Source organism: Macrobrachium rosenbergii, chromosome 11 (genome assembly GCF_040412425.1).
Source record: "Macrobrachium rosenbergii isolate ZJJX-2024 chromosome 11, ASM4041242v1, whole genome shotgun sequence".
NCBI classification, from domain to species: Eukaryota; Metazoa; Arthropoda; class Malacostraca; order Decapoda; family Palaemonidae; genus Macrobrachium; species Macrobrachium rosenbergii.
This window is the reverse complement of record NC_089751.1, coordinates 22,586,736-22,604,634: the sequence shown is the minus strand read 5'-3', so window position 1 is coordinate 22,604,634 and position 17,899 is coordinate 22,586,736. Positions and strand designations below refer to the sequence as shown.

The window sequence follows — 17,899 nt, the reverse complement described above, 5'->3', positions numbered from 1 at the left end:
GCCACGTTCTTAAGATTATAACTATAAACAAGGAAAATCATCATAAATATATATATATAATATATATATACAATTAATATATATATATATATATATATATATATATATATATATATATATATATATATATACATATATATATATATAATGTATAATACAATAAATATATATAATAATATAAACATATATATATATGTACGTATATATGTATCCTACAGCTGACTGAAGTTTCGTTATAGCACACTTGGTCACGTTACTCAGAGCAAGTGACTATCCCTTAGTTCACAGGGCAACACCAACAATAATATACCTTTACATATGCTTATATACATATATATATATACAGTATGTGTGTATGTGTGTGTATAATATATGCGTGTTTCTTGCAATGTGAGAATGCTAGCCTTATACTCTTCTCTATCTCTCCTATGATTCGCTATAGACGAATAGCCACCTGACAAAATTTAGTGCTTTCGTCAACTGAGGAACAAGAGTTTTGATAAAACATACCCACATTACTCTGTAACAGAAACATTGGTCTACATACATGCATTATATACGCTTTCATAAATACCCGGAACTAAGTATAACAAAGTATATAGTATATAATAACTTTTGCCACGCCAATAAAAGGATTACGTGGCAAAAAAGTAAGGCAAGAGCCAGTATAGGAAACAAGGAAACACTCTTATGCGCATTATTTCGTACATTTCTTTAGGGTGCAATACAGAAGATTTAAGCATGGAATATACACATAAGTACTAGATACTGATTCGTTTCTTTTTTTCCAACTGACACTGGCAGTACTAAAACATTATTTTCAAGCAATCAAATATCTCAATTTTTACCAAATCTGTCAGTCCATTTGATGATGTGTGACTCAGTTGTAATATAATAACAAACATATTACTTAGATGAAAGTATAAAGTCCTCAAATACATGGCATTTTCTACGAGGACTCTTGTATATATTGCCTGTCAAGTACTTTCCATCATCAGTACACATGAACGAAAAAAAAATACAATTAAAAATTTAAGAAAATTTAATAAAAATAGAAAGAAAAGGCAAATGTAATCAGACCCTTTTCGATGTCCAACGCAAATAAGGGCGTTAATCGTTACGGTGCATCATTCTCTACTTGAAATAGCAATGGTCCCTCAAAAAATGTTTTACCATCATTCAGGACAGGAGCAAACGACATTAAAAGTAAAATAAACTTTATATTAAAATATATGTAAAATTTCGGTTCTATTTCTAGGTAAATACAAAACAGGAATCCATACACTTGAGTAAAAATTTCTCGAAGGGGCAGAAAAATATTCATAAAGAAGCTGGATTAGCCGAGGTCTGAGTGGTGGAATTACTACTGAAAATACATGAATTTAAAAGACCTTTACAATATTGTAGATAGTGTCACATCTTATTGATAATAATTCCACTTCATAATTAAGTTGGGAAACTTAAAGAAGACTCTCGAATAGTTTTAGGCTACCTTAAATTTTGAATGGAATAATGTCGATTCTCATTTGCTAGACCCGCTCCCTGGAAACCAACTTTGTCAATACGTGAGAGGTGAATTTACATTCAATTTCCAACATGTCATCAGATGAACTGCGCTCGTCTGGCGTTTTCTTCCTTACCCTTGAGATAGTTTGTGTACTTAACTGTCTAACGATTGTTATTCTCCGAAGTAATATTCATATAACTGTTATGCTAATTATTGCTGTAATAGTTCTTAACTGCTTTTGCTGTTAACTATCATAATTATTGTTTACTTCCTGTATATACTATTTCTCAGTATTCAGTACTGAACTGTATCTTGTACCGTGAGGTTTGGATAATAAATACCAAAAGGAACCGCTGTGTTTGTCAAACCATGACTGGTGGCAGCGGTGGGATGGTTCCAGATGAGCAGTATCTGTTGTGTCACCGACGCCCTGAGGGTTCTCCGGTTGCCCCTCCTCATTGCTGCATCCAAGGTTCCATCAAGAAGAAAATGTATGCGAGAGTTGCAAATGTATCGGATAAACACGAAACTGTGCAGAGTGGAGAGGAGATCGGGGAACTAGAGCCCAGTGTGGTAGGATACGATGGCAACCATAGCCTTTTAAGTTCAATTGAGGGGAAAAGAGGAAATTTCATCGTTGGAGAGTCGCTTGCTTTTGAGCAGAAAGAGGAAATGGACAAGGTACTTCATGAGTTCAAGAATGTTTTCTATAATAGAGGTCCACTGCCGCTGGTACAGGTAGGGGTGGAGCACACAATCAGAGTTAACCCAGATTCAGCACCAATAGCAAATAGACCGCGGCGGTTGTCACTTGCTTTGGAGGCAGAAATCAAGAAGGAGCTAAGCAAACTTCAGGATATGGGTGTAATAAAGAAATCATGTAGCCCTTGGGCAGCTCCTATTGTTTGCGCTCGTCGAGCTGATGGAAGCCTTCGGTTGGCTATTGATTATAGGGGAGTAAATAGCGTGTCCCAGCCAGCAACATTGCATCCAATTCCTGTGGTCGAGGATCTTCTTCATAGACTTGGTCAGGCAAAATACTTTTCAGTGCTTGATGCAAAGTCTGGATACCATCAGATGCCTCTTCGGAGGGAGGATTGTAAGGTCTCGACCTTTGTAGTCCCATGGGGGCAGTTTGAATGGCATGGTAGAACTCCTTTTGGTCTGAAAGGGGCAGGATATACGTTTCAACGGATGATGGCTACAATACTCAGTGATTGCAACTATACGGATGCATTGTGTTATCTTGATGACATACTGGCCTGGGGTTCAACATGGAAAGATCACATAGCAAGGCTCAGAAATGTGTTGAGCAGGATTCGTGATGCTGGTCTTGCGCTAGCCCCGAATAAGTGTAAATTTGGGGTGCGTGAAGTGGAGTATCTGGGTTCCGTGGTTGGTGATGGCATGCTTCGCATTAGTGAGCAAAGAGTTCATCAACTGAGGGATCTTCCTAGGCCTCTGACTGTCGGGCAGTTGCGTCAGGCCATTGGGGCATTTTCTTATGTGCAAAAATGGATTCCAGGGATGTCACAGACTGCTAAGCCCTGTATGAGGCTTTGGAAAAAATCCACACCAGAAATTGCATTGGTCGGTCGAGATGGTTGAGGCTTTTGAGAGGCTTAAAAACCAGGTAGCAAATGCTGTGGCACTCCATCTTCCTGACTATAGTAAACAGTTCGTTTTGATTACTGATGCAAGTGATGTTGGAGCAGGAGCAATGTTAGCCAACAAGTCAGCATCCAAGGAACTGTTACCAATTGCCTTTTACCACCATACATTCTCCAAATCCGAGCAGAGGTATTCAACGACGGAAAAGAAATTACTGGCGGTTATCCTGGCAATAAAGAGGTTTCGGATGTACCTCTCCTCTGCACCGTTTGATCTGATAACGGACCATCAGACATTAAGATGGCTAAACACCCTGGATATTAGAGAAGAGAGAGGACATCGAGGGAGATGGATTGAAACAATTCAGCAGTTTGACATAAATCCAATCCATAAAAGTGGTCGCAGTGCTGTGATGTCCATGGCTGATTATCTGTCAAGAGTTGGTACTGATGGAAATCTGGTATCGCATGTTGCAAGTATAGCAGTAGGATCTTCTCAGCAGTGGGCCACAGCATTTGTGGATCCCAATGAAATGTTAGAAAAACAGCATTGCGATGAAGGGATCAGGGAAGTAATGAACTTTATGAAAAATACGAGTTCACCGGGATGTGTGTCAGAGGAGAATGAGCTTGCCAAATATGGTAACCGTTTAGGTATTACTAACAATGGAATTCTGTGTTATATAAATTATAAAGGAAGACGCCCACAAGAACATCCCTATGGCGTGAAAGAAGAGTGGCTACCTGTAATACCTAAAGATATGAGACTCTATGCACTTCAAATGATTCATGACAGTCCAATGAGTGGTCACATGGGTCATGATCGAACATGGGAAAGAGCTCGGAAGAATTTCTGGTGGCCTCGCATGAAGGCAGATGTCCATGCACATGTCAGTAAATGTGAAGCATGTGGGAGTAACAAAAGATCGAAGCATCCAAGGAAGGCCCCTTTTCAGAACCGCGAGCTCCCGGAATACATGAATGAACAGGTGCAAGTTGATTTCATGGGTCCGTTTCCCATTTCATCATCACATCCATATCGTTATATCCTTCAAATGCAAGACATTTTGACTCGCTATGTTGTTTTGGTGCCTCTTGAGGATTATTCAGCAAAAACAGCAGTGGATACTCTAGTTGAAAGATGGATTTGCATGTTTAGGGTGCCCCGTGTCATAACGTCGGATAGAGGATCACATTTTACGGCTGATATCTTCAAGGCAGTGTGTAACCTGTTTGGAATTAAGCAGGATTTTGGTTCTCCTTACCATCCAAGAAGTCAGGCTCAGGTAGAACGTCAAAATCAATTATTAGACAACGTTCGTTGCATGTGCCACAATAATATGGATCTTTGGCCTGAAATGATACCCAGGGTACAGTTCTCTCATAATACAGCTGTAAATACTACGACTACATTTACTCCACATGAGCTCGTCTATGGGACTCCGGCTCGACGTCCAGAGGAGATTCTAAAAAAGGAAACTTGCAAAGATGAGGATTATCAACCGGGCTCTTTGGGTAATGCAGCAATCGCAGAAAGATTTGAGAGAAAGTAGATAAAATTGAGAAAACTATTAAGGTCGCACAGAACAAGACTGCAATGGCACAACAGATTAGGAATAACCAGCGGAAGTCTTACGGCAAAGCTTTCAAAGTTGGAGATTTGGTTCGATTGAAGTTATCGACAGCTGAGAGACGCCGTTGTGGAGGTGGTAAACTTCCACCATATCTTTCGAAGAAATATAGAGTTATAGAAATACTTCGTGGTGGCTGGACGTATAAATTAACCCCAGCAGAGACTATAACAGACGAAGTAAAAATAAGACATTTTGACGAACTGGAGAAGGCCCCTGTAAGCAAATATTCATGGGAAACCGCATTGGCTGATCATTCTGATGAAGTCATCAGAATAGAGTCAGGGATTGGAAGTAATTCAGAAGGAATACGTCGGTCTACTCGGGAGCGCCATCCTCCAAGTCGTTTGCAGGTGGATCCCAGTAAAAGATCCTATGAATCGGAAGAGGAGGAATTCTGGGATGAATGTTCTAACAGCGAAAATGAGTTAGAAGACGATCAGAATTGCTTATAGTAATGATAATGCTCGTCTTGATAAATGCAACATGTTAAATGGCAATTATTTATTTTATGTTATTTTATTCTTGTATTATTTAGTAAATTTATTTTATTGGCATTCCCGATTTATTCATATATTGTCTCATAAATAAGAAGGGGAGTGAGATAGTTTGTATACTTAACTGTCTAGCGATTGTTATTCTCCAAAGTAATATTCATATAACTGTTATGCTAATTATTGCTGTAATAGTTCTTAACTGCTTTTGCTGTTAACTATCATAATTATTGTTTACTTCCTGTATATACTATTTCTCAGTATTCAGTACTGAACTGTATCTTGTACCGTGAGGTTTGGATAATAAATACCAAAAGGAACCGCTGTGTTTGTCAAACCATGACTCCCTTTGAAAACAAGGTGCGACCCGCTACACTGCCAAGAAATGCAAGATACTACCTACTGAATTCAGATAAGAAATTAATTAATTCAAATTATACATTCCAGTATCACACATCAGCAACGTATTGTGTAACTATGAATGCATGTTTAAGATATTTTCATCACTAGGTGTACTTGCACGGTCAGGGTTGTGTATAACACACACACACAAAAAGGAATGTACTCTTAGTATATACAATAATTTGGATGTTACCTGCATATATACTGTGGTGGGGGAATTAATGTTTGAGTTACAAAAAGCTGAGGCTATTAAGGCTTTCAAAGAATGTCGTAACTTTATGCTACGTAATCACCACATGCTTAAGGTTAGGATGTGATGACTTTAACCCAATATACGAGCCTTCTTCAAATCCTCATTTCAACTCCTCTCCTCTAAATATAGTATCTAAGTTATAATTTTTGGGGCATTTTTCTCGCCTGGTAAACGTTTGCCATTTTACATCCGTTCCCTGTTACTAACAAACTAAGTATCTCATTCAAACGCCGCCGTGTCATATTCTTTTCCTAACCTTTTCTTTCTCGTATGCAGGTCTGGTAAACATCATAGCTCAATACAGTAAACACAGAGAAAACAATAGAGTATTACTTATTTTCTTGGAAAAATGTATACAGTATACAATACATTGATTATAAATAAATGCCAGATGTCGTTACGAAACTAGGTGAACAAAACTACATCTGTAACACAAGTGTTCGACAGGTGTACACCGGAAAGATTACAAAAGAAAAAAAGAACTTTTATCATTACAGGAAAAGGTTTTCAGTTATATAATGTACTGGCAAGATAAATAGCATACCTGGCCTTGAGGCTGGTTATAACAAAACGTCAGCTGAGTAGAAGTTTCTTGGTGCCGTCCATTATATATAGCTATTATTACCAGTGTTATTCGTAAAATGACTGTATCCTTACATAAGAAGAAAAAACGGCCTTTATTTCAACTTGCGGGATTACACATACCTGAATGTCCATATGATAAAAATGACAACTAGCGAGCTAAGAAACGATATACAGTAGGTACAGCGAAATACTTGAATAAAAATAATGGCACCAGCGAAAAAAATTTAATTTTCTCCATTACCATTAGCATGAATACTCAGTCTGGTTAAAATAATGGCTGTTTACAGATGCTCACTACGTCGGAAGTAAATGTAGGTTTCTTTTTTTTTTTTAGCGTAAGAACAGATCAAAAGAAACAGGTGCAAAAGCATGTACCACATATAAGCTCAGGTACAACAGTTTACTTCTTAAATACAATTTGTCCTCATGCTTTTTCCTAAGCATACTTTAATACACGACTGCCCTTTGTGAAGACAATAAGTAATTTTGCTGAGGTTCATTAGTATCCACATATTTAATTTTTCGCCCCATCATGCTTGAAGCTGCTTCTCTCTTTTCCTTTGCTACAGTACAAAAGTTTTCATTTTATAAAACTTTTGCACTTTACAATACTTTTAGCGCATTTATTATTACCGGTCATACTCTATAATTCCCATATCACCTCAAATTCTTAAACGGCTGTTGGCAAAGAGTATAAATGCCTGTGCTGAAAGTAATCATATATCCCACTTCTTTTCAGTAGGCAATTGCAAGAGGTGCTTGCGATATCCTGTTTTCAGTACCTAGTGTCGCACAGAAATTCCTGGATTCTGATCAAAACGTTCGTATGACTGGTCTTGACTTTAGCGCTGCTTTCGACACGTGTGAATCAAGAGGCACTTGCTTTCAAACAACTAATGAACTGCAAAGAGTAACTGTTGATGGGCAATATAGTGCTACAAACGTATAATCTCTGATGTTCCCGGGGTAATGTTCATGGACCTTTACTTTTTATATTTCAGACATTCGATCTGTGGTTTGATCTGAAAACAAACTTGTTGTTCATGTAGATGATGCTACTTCCTTTTCACTGATCCCACCTCCTACAAGTAAAACTGCGGTTGCTGAATCTTTTACAAGAGATCTGGCTAAAATTGGTGCATAGTGCAAATTATGGGGGATGAAGACAAACCCTAACAAAACTCAAAGTATTCTTGTTAGCAGATGTAAGACAGTAGATCTCCCGACGATATCTTTTCACTGACAAGTGTTTCCTTAACTAAATAACTAACTGCAATTCAGTCATATTTCTTTACTACAGGTTCTTTATTGCTAATCCCCTTTTTAGAAACATGTCTGGTTTATCTCTTCTTTTATTACACGAAAAAATCGGTATGCTGAGAAAGCTTTTCAAGATTTTTGGGGACCTGTCAATCCTGAGGAAATGTTTTGATTCTTTATTCCATATTTTGAATACTGTCCCACTGTTTTGTCTTCCCATCTTCGGGTGCGTCCACACTGCAGTAAAGGATGGCATAAACACAAGTCGATAACTTACTGCGTAAACATTCCAAAGAGGTTGAATACAAGTCAACGACTTATCGGTAGTCCTAACCAGTGCTTCACACAACTATCCAAAATTTGCCAGAGATTAGTTTCCACTTAGGGTCGTTGATTTCTTTTCGACCTGTTTCTGATTATGTGTGTGTATATGTAATGTGTATATATATATATAATTTAGTGTTTTGGACCGACGTTTAATTAGTTCATTTTGCATGCTGTATGAGATCCTTCATAATTGTGATCATTCTTTACATTCAGAACTTCCCAAACCATCCACAACATAGACCTAGATAAAGAGCTAGATTGCAAAAGTCCTCCCATTTCTCGTGTAGGGTTCAATACGACACAGTTATCTAAAAGTTTTATTCCCTTGTGACCACACTGCTGAATGATCTTAAATCCAGTAATCGAATTGTTTGAACTTTTATAAGTTCAAACTTGGCGAAAGTAGTTTTTTGTTGAACAAGCGGGCTTGAGACTTAATTCATAGTTTTATTCGATGTCTTCCTTATTCTACTCTTTTACTTACCCATTTATTACTATTTATCTTTATTGTTCTACCATAGCTTGTTCTATACTCCTCAATTCCCATTTGTGTACAGGGCTGCTTTCCCTGTTGGGGTTCTTTGGCATGTAATAATAATAACAACGATATATCCGGCATTAGCCCACGCATGTGTTTCGTCCGATGTATTAGAAATGAAAGATACAGCGAACACCTGCAAACAACCGTTATACCATCCACACTGAATGTTCACTAAAGTGATAAAGAAGAAAAAATATACAATTTTTCGTTGGCATCATTTAGTTTTCTTTATGCAACAAAATATTTCTTATCCTGTATATTCTTCTTAGCACTGTTGTTATCATTTCATCATATGGACCGTTCAGTCATGTGTAATCTTGCCAGTTGACAGAGAGAGAGAGAGAGAGAGAGAGAGAGAGAGAGAGAGAGAGAGAGAGAGAGAGAGAGAGAGAGAGAGAGAGAGAGAGCAAAATGTCTTTCAAAAAGAGAAAATATGTTGCGGTGCGTTGGGTGTTAACGCTTATGAATGAAAGTAAAAAAAGAGAAAAGCAGCTGAAGCGTCTTAAGCTTTTGGCACAATAATGTCACCCCCTAAATGGTGAACAGAATAGAATATAGAATTTAGGCCAAAGGCCAAGCTCTGGGGCCTATAAGGTCATTTAGCACTGAAACGGAAATTGACAGTAAAATGGTTTGAAAGATTAACAGGAGGAAAACCTCGCAGTTGCATTATGAAACAATTGTTAAGAGAGGGTGGAATGTAAGATGGAAGAAAGAATATGAACGGAGGTACAGTGAAAGGAAAGAAAGGGGTTGCAGCTACGGGCTGAAGAGACGCTGCAAAGAACCTTAGCAATGGTAAGAAAGGAGTGGGAATATAAATGGCGCATGAAAAGGGTATTGAAGTAAGAATCTAAATATACTGAGGAGGAATGAAGGAACAAAACAAAACCGGGGTTGGGAGGGTGAAATCACTTGGAGCAATACTTCCACCTAACCATCATAAGGGGGCAGGAATCCTGGAGTACGAACGAGGCAAAGTTCATTGCAAACCTGTTCCCTCCAAGACCTACGTCTCCCTCTATACTTACCAAGACAAGAACCAGTTGTCACATCGTACCACGACCTCTGGCGGGCATTCCCCTACTAGGCTTTATTAGTGCTAATAATTTTTTTTATGTATAAATCATTTACAAAAACCGGCTAATATATATGTATATATATATATGTATGTGTGTGTGTGTGTGTTGTGTGGGTCTGTGTGAGTGTATATATATATATATATATATATATATATATATATATATATATATATATATATATATATATATATATATATATATATATATATATATATATATATATATATATATATATATATATATGAGAAAGAGACACGCAGAGAAAATCACCCATATCTTCCTCAATAAAACCCCTTTTAAGAGACCCATGCATTCAACAAGTGAGAAAATAATAAGAAAAAGCGAGAAAGGCGACGAGAAATATCAAAATATGAATTGTTCTTCATAAGCCCGACGATCCGTTACCCAACAACAACCACAACCGCTCAAATGCCAGTACTTCCAAATTTGGCCACACTGAGACTCGTCGATTTGTTTTGCTCAGATTGATCGATCCTGGTAAGAAGAAAACTACAGTATAAACATCTGGCGAAAGAAAAGTGCGAAGATTTTACATTCAAAATGGTTGTCTCGATTTCACCTACACTTATGTTAAGACGAGCTGTATGAAAGTCTTGTTTCAATACCATAATTTCCTTTAAGAGAGAATTCACATAAAAAACAACATACAGTACAGTCTCTGCCCTATTACTTCTCTAATAGAAAAATTCCACTTGAGTAAAATATTAACCCCTTTTCGTATTTTAAACCAACACTCCCTCTTTTTTTATTCCTCCATGATGTTCTATTATTCTGTATTAGCCCTTTCAGAATAAGTTAATATTTTCTTTTTGAAAACGACAGATTGTCTTGGTTATTATAAGTTCAACATGATTCTTGCCCCGGTATAAGAAGAAAGGCTTCATACAATAAGATGTTAATGTACTATCATTCCTCTCATTCATCATCGGCTTATTCTTAATATTTGTTGTTATAAAAAAAAATTGGTTGAAAATTATTTTCATCTGCCCTGTAATATTTCCCAAGAGCGTGACTGAAGTATATTGTGCATACTACTGAAATAAGACAATTTCCAACTGAAAGCAAAAATCACTTTTATGATGAACACACCTTCATAATACCAAAGGTAATTATTTTGAAATCACCAATAATTACCTGCAAAAATAAGGGCGACTTTCTATAACCGAGGTCGTACCTCGTTAAAAATTGTACACAGGATGGGTAACACATTATTTATGCATATACCCCGTTCCAGTGGGAGAGAGAGAGAGAGAGAGAGAGAGAGAGAGAGAGAGAGAGAGAGAGTATCTTTTCATTTTCCCTTAGGTAACTATACTTGAACACGAAATAACGGTATCAGAGATATGTCCTTCATTCAAAAATAACGTTTTCAAAGAAAAAAAAAAAAGGAAAATTCTTACTAAAAAATTTAAGAGATCAGTTTCAGTTACTTTAGCTTTTAATACCTCAAAAAACAAAAACAAAAATTACACCACCAAAAATCATATGATTTGACAAAAATATATTTCAGCCTCAAACATATCAGCATTCTGCCGCTATTAACGAATCTGCAAAATCTTTACAGTCTGTACACATGCCACCAAACGTTCCCCAACCACCAATTCCGAGAAAAACCAAAATTACCACCGAACAAAGGCTGGTTTATATTCAGCCAAGGCTCAGGTCCCTTGCTGTGAATTCTGCCTAATTAGAAATGAATGCCTTTTGGCAGCCTACATCTGGGGATAAGATATACGGAAAAAAAAAAATAAAAACAGAATTATGATAAGACGAATATTAAGTTATTAAAAGGAAATAAAGAACTCTGAAATACGTAAACTTGGCTTGGGGCATAAATCAATTTTCTGCTGTAATATACTAATTTAAAAGGCATCTTATCATGACATGCGAAGCCTTGGGGCAACGGAATATTGCACAGTTATTCTAACTGTAAAATAAATTTGAAAACCAAGTGCAAATTGACGAATTTCCCCTCAACTCAACACAATATTGCAACAATAGTTGTTGGCTGCATTAACATGGGCAAGAATTCAACGCTGACATTCCAGAAAAGGAAAACAATCTGTTTTCATAAAAATGTAAATACAATAATAAAATACATGACGAATAACATTCAGAAAACATCTTTTGGACTAGAGTGGCAATCTTTTCTTGCATAGCATTTGAACGATGAAACATTAAGTAAATTTACCAATGTTCAGACATCTGCAAAATACAGAGGCTTCATATTTTTGCTTTTCAATCATAATGTAACTGTAAACAAAAACTTTCCAGTTCAGTAACTGAAACTGCTAGATGAAGTGAAAGCAGCCCTGGGGGTTGAAGGAATGAAAAGGAATGAACATTTTGCAGACTGGGTGAATGTCAGGAAATGTAAGAAAGGAACAGTTGAATTTTATAAGTTTGAGAATTCTTGTGGACATGATTGTTGAGAATATAAAGAGGGTAATTAAAAGCTTGAAGACTTGATGGACTCCAGAAGTTGATGGATTACAACTGAGATGCAATTGCGTGAATGCTTGCCTAACCAAGTTTTGGAAGGTACGTGAGGACCAAAGAAAGGTTTCATTGTAGATCGGTTATAGTGACAGGTGACTGCAGGAATTTTATACTAGACAAGGTGTTTTGATGAAAATAAGGATTGATAAGGGTAGAACAGTGTGGTTAAAGATGGTAAAGAGGCGCGCGGGCCAAATAACTATTATGAAAGTTATGTGAAAAGTTTAAAAGTGAAGTAAATTAGTATATATATACCCTTCAAAGGCATGAGGCTGGCAACCTCATCTAAAAATACTGGTTAACAACTAGAGGACACCACCAACTGGGGCCATTCCCTTTATTGAAAAATTTTGTCAACGTTAATACTCCGTTAAAATTTTTCAAATAGCTGTTCCGCTACCAGACCGGACTTGGCATTCAAAGAATCTGAATGACATATGCCAGAGTCAAAACAAAACTAACAATTTCCAACATTTTCTTTGCTGTCTTGTAAATGACTTAATGCAACAGCAATCATCGAACAGAAATAATATAGTTTCCATAGGGACACAATTGAGGTAAAAATACGAAACTCCACGTTAATGAGCTAAAAGCGAACCGAGAGAAAAATGGGCATATGAGACTACTCAGATTCTGCGAGGGATTAATTTACATGATGCAGTTCCAATGTTAACGTTTTGTAATTACCATCATAATATGGCGATCTCAAAATTTAAATTTCTTAAGAGATCAAAGGATTCACGATCAATCCCACGTGCAAAATGAAAAAAGAGTCCTTGGGCATCCTTGTGGTAACCCAGTAATGATTATCTTTCCACCAGGAATTCTAATATGGTCGTGATAACTGTTGACTAAAATCTGCTTTACAACTTTACGTCATAAGTAATAAATGTGTTACGAATTCATTTTCAATTTTCTCCTCACCATTCCTCCTTTCAGGATAGATCCCACACTTCTTGTAAAAAACAAAAATGCAAACTGTTTATTGTACAGAGATATGCTAGCGGATGAGGAATCAAAGCAAAATCAGACTGGAAGAGGAGGAATATGGTATTGGTCTTTTCTTTTACGCCGGAAAAATATACGGGAAGATAAGGAGGGGCTAACTAACAGTTAGTAATACAGCAACCAATGACCCAAGACCTGTAAGGCTCAGTTTTTGCAAAGTATAATAAACCGGTATATGTACACACGAGCATGGATGAGATCGAGAATATCAATGTAAACATGTTGCAAATTAAGGATGAGATTGTGAACAAAAGTTCCAGAAGAAATGTAATGGGTGCTCAAAACTTTTTGGAGCCTTCATGCATCAAAAAAATTTACATTGATACAATAAACGTATAATTGAAAGGTTCATGAAATTTAAAGTGATATGAAATTCACTAACAAAAAGGAAAGGAGTCAATATAACACCGGAATTGGCTAATGAACTAAACTACAAAAAAATATACCAGACAAAAACTCACAAGACTCTCCTATTCAGAAATAACATTTCTAATGGTAATTTCCGCATACAGTAAAAAAGATACACACACACACACACACACACACACACACACATATATATATATATATATATATATATATATATATATATATATATATATATATATATATATATATAAATGAGCATGCTTCGTATCCATACCCTTGTATGTGCAAGAGAACACACGGCACAACACAAGTCTGTTTGATAATTTAGGTCTCTAACAAAAGTGTGTGTTAGAGACCTGAACTATAAAACAATTAAATGTAACACGAACAGCAGTAATATACATAAATACTCTTACAGATACACAAACGAAATGAGAGGATAATATGCCCAGTTAAGATAAGTGAGAGGGGGGAGAAGGAGAAAATAAAAAAAAATCACCCCACGACCAGCACAAGTACGAGAGGAAATGGCATAAATTAGGTCTCGTCTGTTGGGTGTCTGGTGTCTGGCAGACGGTCCATCATAATTTGACATCTTCTATGACTTTTATTGCCGTTTGTTGAAACATTAATTTTCTTTCTCTCTCTCTCTCTTTTATAGTTAAAAACATTCTCCTTCAGTTCCGGAAGGACGTAAATAAACAATATCTATTCCATAAGCCTGTATACTGAGGGTCTGTCAAGTGGAGCCACAATTTGGCAAGTAATGATATTTACTAAAAATGACAGAAAGCAAAAAACTAATTTGAAAACACTCATTCTCTATTTCATGGTCCTCTAGTTAGCAAAAGCTTTTAGGCTCAGCAAATGAACTTACTTTATATCTGACGTTAGGTGGAGAATCTAAAAATTATACAACATGTCTAAAGGCATACATAGCTGTGTTTATGGTCTGGTAAAAAGTGACCGTGTACGAAAATGCTGCTTTGATTTCGCATACAATGTTTAAGGATACAGGCAGATTCTTACATGAACCAACTACGGCTTTAACCTTGAGATGTGTATTTCAACATTAAGTTCAGATTTGAAAGAAAGCTGGTCCTGAATTCCAATTTGACGAGTTCTGTTGGTTGGATTGATTGAAGTGAACGAGAATCATAATATTGGAGAGATCCTCAATTTATCTAATAAGCAATCCGCAACGTGTATCAATCACGATTATTCATAAACATATAGAGAACTAAAACATTTCAATATCTTTGTGTGGGTATCACAATTATGATCACTAGGTACTGTGAACAACCCTGTTTGTCTGTTTGTCAATCGTACTAAGAGAGAGCACTCCATTATAGTCATCTGTCTGTTAAAAAGGGGGTCAGGGCACGCTCCTTTCTCCCTCTCTCTCTCCTCTTATTGTGAGGATCAAGTTGAGAAAAGCTCGATCTCCGAAATTTTAGAACAGTGAACCGACTGTTCAACATTACCAAGATCACACTACGGTATATTTTTGCAACAGTTATTCCATTTTATTGAAGTCAATGAGCAAATCAAACGATATGTGGTAATCTATATATCGCCAACCAATTCTTCGCCGCCAAAAATAAACTGCAACTTATGGCTAGAACTTCCAGCCATTTTCCAGCTTTAAATCATTAAGCGCATTTTCTTCTGTGCAGTATTAAGGACTGAAGCATCCCAAATATGGTGAACATTTACCACACTTATTCTGCCATTGATCTATGTAAGCTTTTAGTGTTTGCAATTTTCCATTTAAGTGTTTGCAATTTTCCATCGCCAAGAAAGGAAAGTCGAGATGAAGAAATGTTTGAGATGGAGAAGGATGAGGGATGTGAACACTAAATACTGGGTCTTGGTCCCTTTTACTTTTAAAACCTCATCTGACCCAGACTGACACCTTGCCATCCAAAAGTGATCTTTCAAAAGAAAAAATAACTCTCCTAATCACGACGAGCTTGGTAAAATTTCCGAACCCCTTTATTACAATTGCACGACGATAATCCGACCATCACCGGGCTCAAGCGCAGTTCTGTGAGGGGCAACATCATACAACAGATCAGCTAGTTGGTTATGCGACTGATTTCTGTGGTTTTTAACACATTATTATATATATATATATATATATATATATATATATATATATATATATATATATATATATATATATATATATATATATATATATATATATATATTTATATATATGTTTCTATATAGCATTTGCCCAAGAAATTTGTTAATTTCTCGCGCTATTCAGCTTTCTTTAAGTGAGCACTCTTATACTTGCTGGCCAATTTAACGATAGCAGCAATAACATTAATAATAACAATCAGTGACCGTTTCAGTAATTCTTAAACTCATCACAAACATCTCCAACGGATATTTATGGAAAAATTTGCTACAGTTTTGACAAAATAATTTTGTCATCATTTCAAATAATAATAATAATAATAATAATAATAATAATAATAATAATAATAATAATAATAATGATTATAACAAAATACTACTACTACTACTACTACTACTACTAATAATAATAATAATAATAATAATAATAATAATAATAATAATAATAATAATAATAATAATAATGAGTACATGAAAATTTATTAACCTACGTACGTAAACTAAAACGCAGTTTACAATTGCTGTTTTTTTTTTTCCGCAGTAAATGCATTTCTTTCTTCAACGGGAGGTTCTGCTGCGATACAAACAGCTCTTAAGTGTCACAAAATTTGATTCTTTATCTTCAAAAATATCGTAATTACTCAAATTCAAAGTCAGCACTTGAAGTAAAAATATTTGTCATCACATTAATAATAATGAAAAATTAAATCCACAATAAATTCATTGTTAATGTTACCATGCATTTGGACACCAAACCCATTGTAGATATTTTTTTATTGTACATGCTATTATAAGAAGTCGGACTAATGATAAGGATCATATTACACAAGTAGTTTGCCGTCTGCCAAGAGGCATTACTGTCTGGTCACCTCACTAAAGTGGCACAAAGGTCACAATTTGTTTTTTACTGTTCTGTAGCAAAAAGAAACATTCTAGACACAAACAGATTACAGTACACTTATTTCTTTTATTTAGTATTTATTTTCTGTATTAGTTAATGAGACAGCTAACGTAGCAGTTGGTTTGTAACAGCAAAAATAGTTTTTTACTTCGCAGAAACTAATTCTGTTCACAACAAAGTCTGAGCCAGTTACATTTGTACTTCTTTTTAATTAGCTTCTACCAATCTGTCTAGTATGTAACGGTAGTGTAACAGACGTAATGTATCTCTTAGCAAACAATTTCGTCTTTCGAAACAGTGTGGTTTTTATAGCACTGAATATGAAATGGTTGAATGCAAACATTTTAATACTTTAGATTATTTAATTAATTAATTAATAATAATAATAATAATAATAATAATAATAATAATAATAATAATAATAATAATAATAATAATAATAATAATAATAATGTCTTGATTTGTCAATTTTTTCTCTTTCTTTCTCATCTACTCTGGTGTTGCGACATCAATGAGTGATACTTTCTTCTTGATTTTGTCAATCAACGTCACGTCTGGTCTACTGGCACGTATCTCTGTTCTGATACCATAGTCACAAGGGATCTTTGATCGTTTTCCATCACTCCCTCAGGTTGGTGTTCGTACCACTTATTACTGCAAGCTAGCTGGTGTTTCTTGCACAGGCTCCAGTGGAGGCCTTTTGCTACTGAATCATGCCTCTTTTTGTACTGGTTCTGTGCAGGCGCCGGACTTTCGCTTGCTGTGTGGTTTATGGTCTCATCTTTCATATTGCACTTCCTGCATATGGGTGAGATGTTATTTCCATCTATTGTTCTTTGGACATATCTGGTTCTTAGGGCCTGATCTTGTGCCGCTGTTAGCATTCCTTCTGTTTCCTTCTTGAGTTCTCCCCCCTGTAGCCACTGCCATGTTTCATCGCTGGCCAGTTCTTTTGTCTGTCTCATGTACTGTCCGTGGATTGGTTTGTTGTGCCATTCCTCTGTTCTGTTTTTCATTCTCCTGTCTGTATATTTCTGAAAATCAAAATACGAAGGATATGGAATATGCCAGTGGAAATTGTACCCATAATTATAGGAACACTATGCACGATCCCAAGATCCCTGAAAAGGAATCTGGAAAAACTAGATGCCGAAGTAGCTCCAGGACTCATGCAGAAAAGTGTGCTACTAGAAACAGCGCACATAGTGAGGAAAGTGATGGACTCCTAAGGAGGCAGGATGCAACCCGGAACCCCAAACTG

At 36.2% G+C, this 17,899-nt stretch overlaps 1 protein-coding gene across 1 annotated transcript in view; it reads right to left on the bottom strand.

Moving 5' to 3' along the window:
- The window catches only part of LOC136843230 (alkylglycerol monooxygenase-like), a 790,153-nt gene that overhangs the window by 496,373 nt on the left and 275,881 nt on the right, over window positions 1–17,899 (bottom strand). The gene's annotated exons all lie outside the window — the stretch shown is intronic.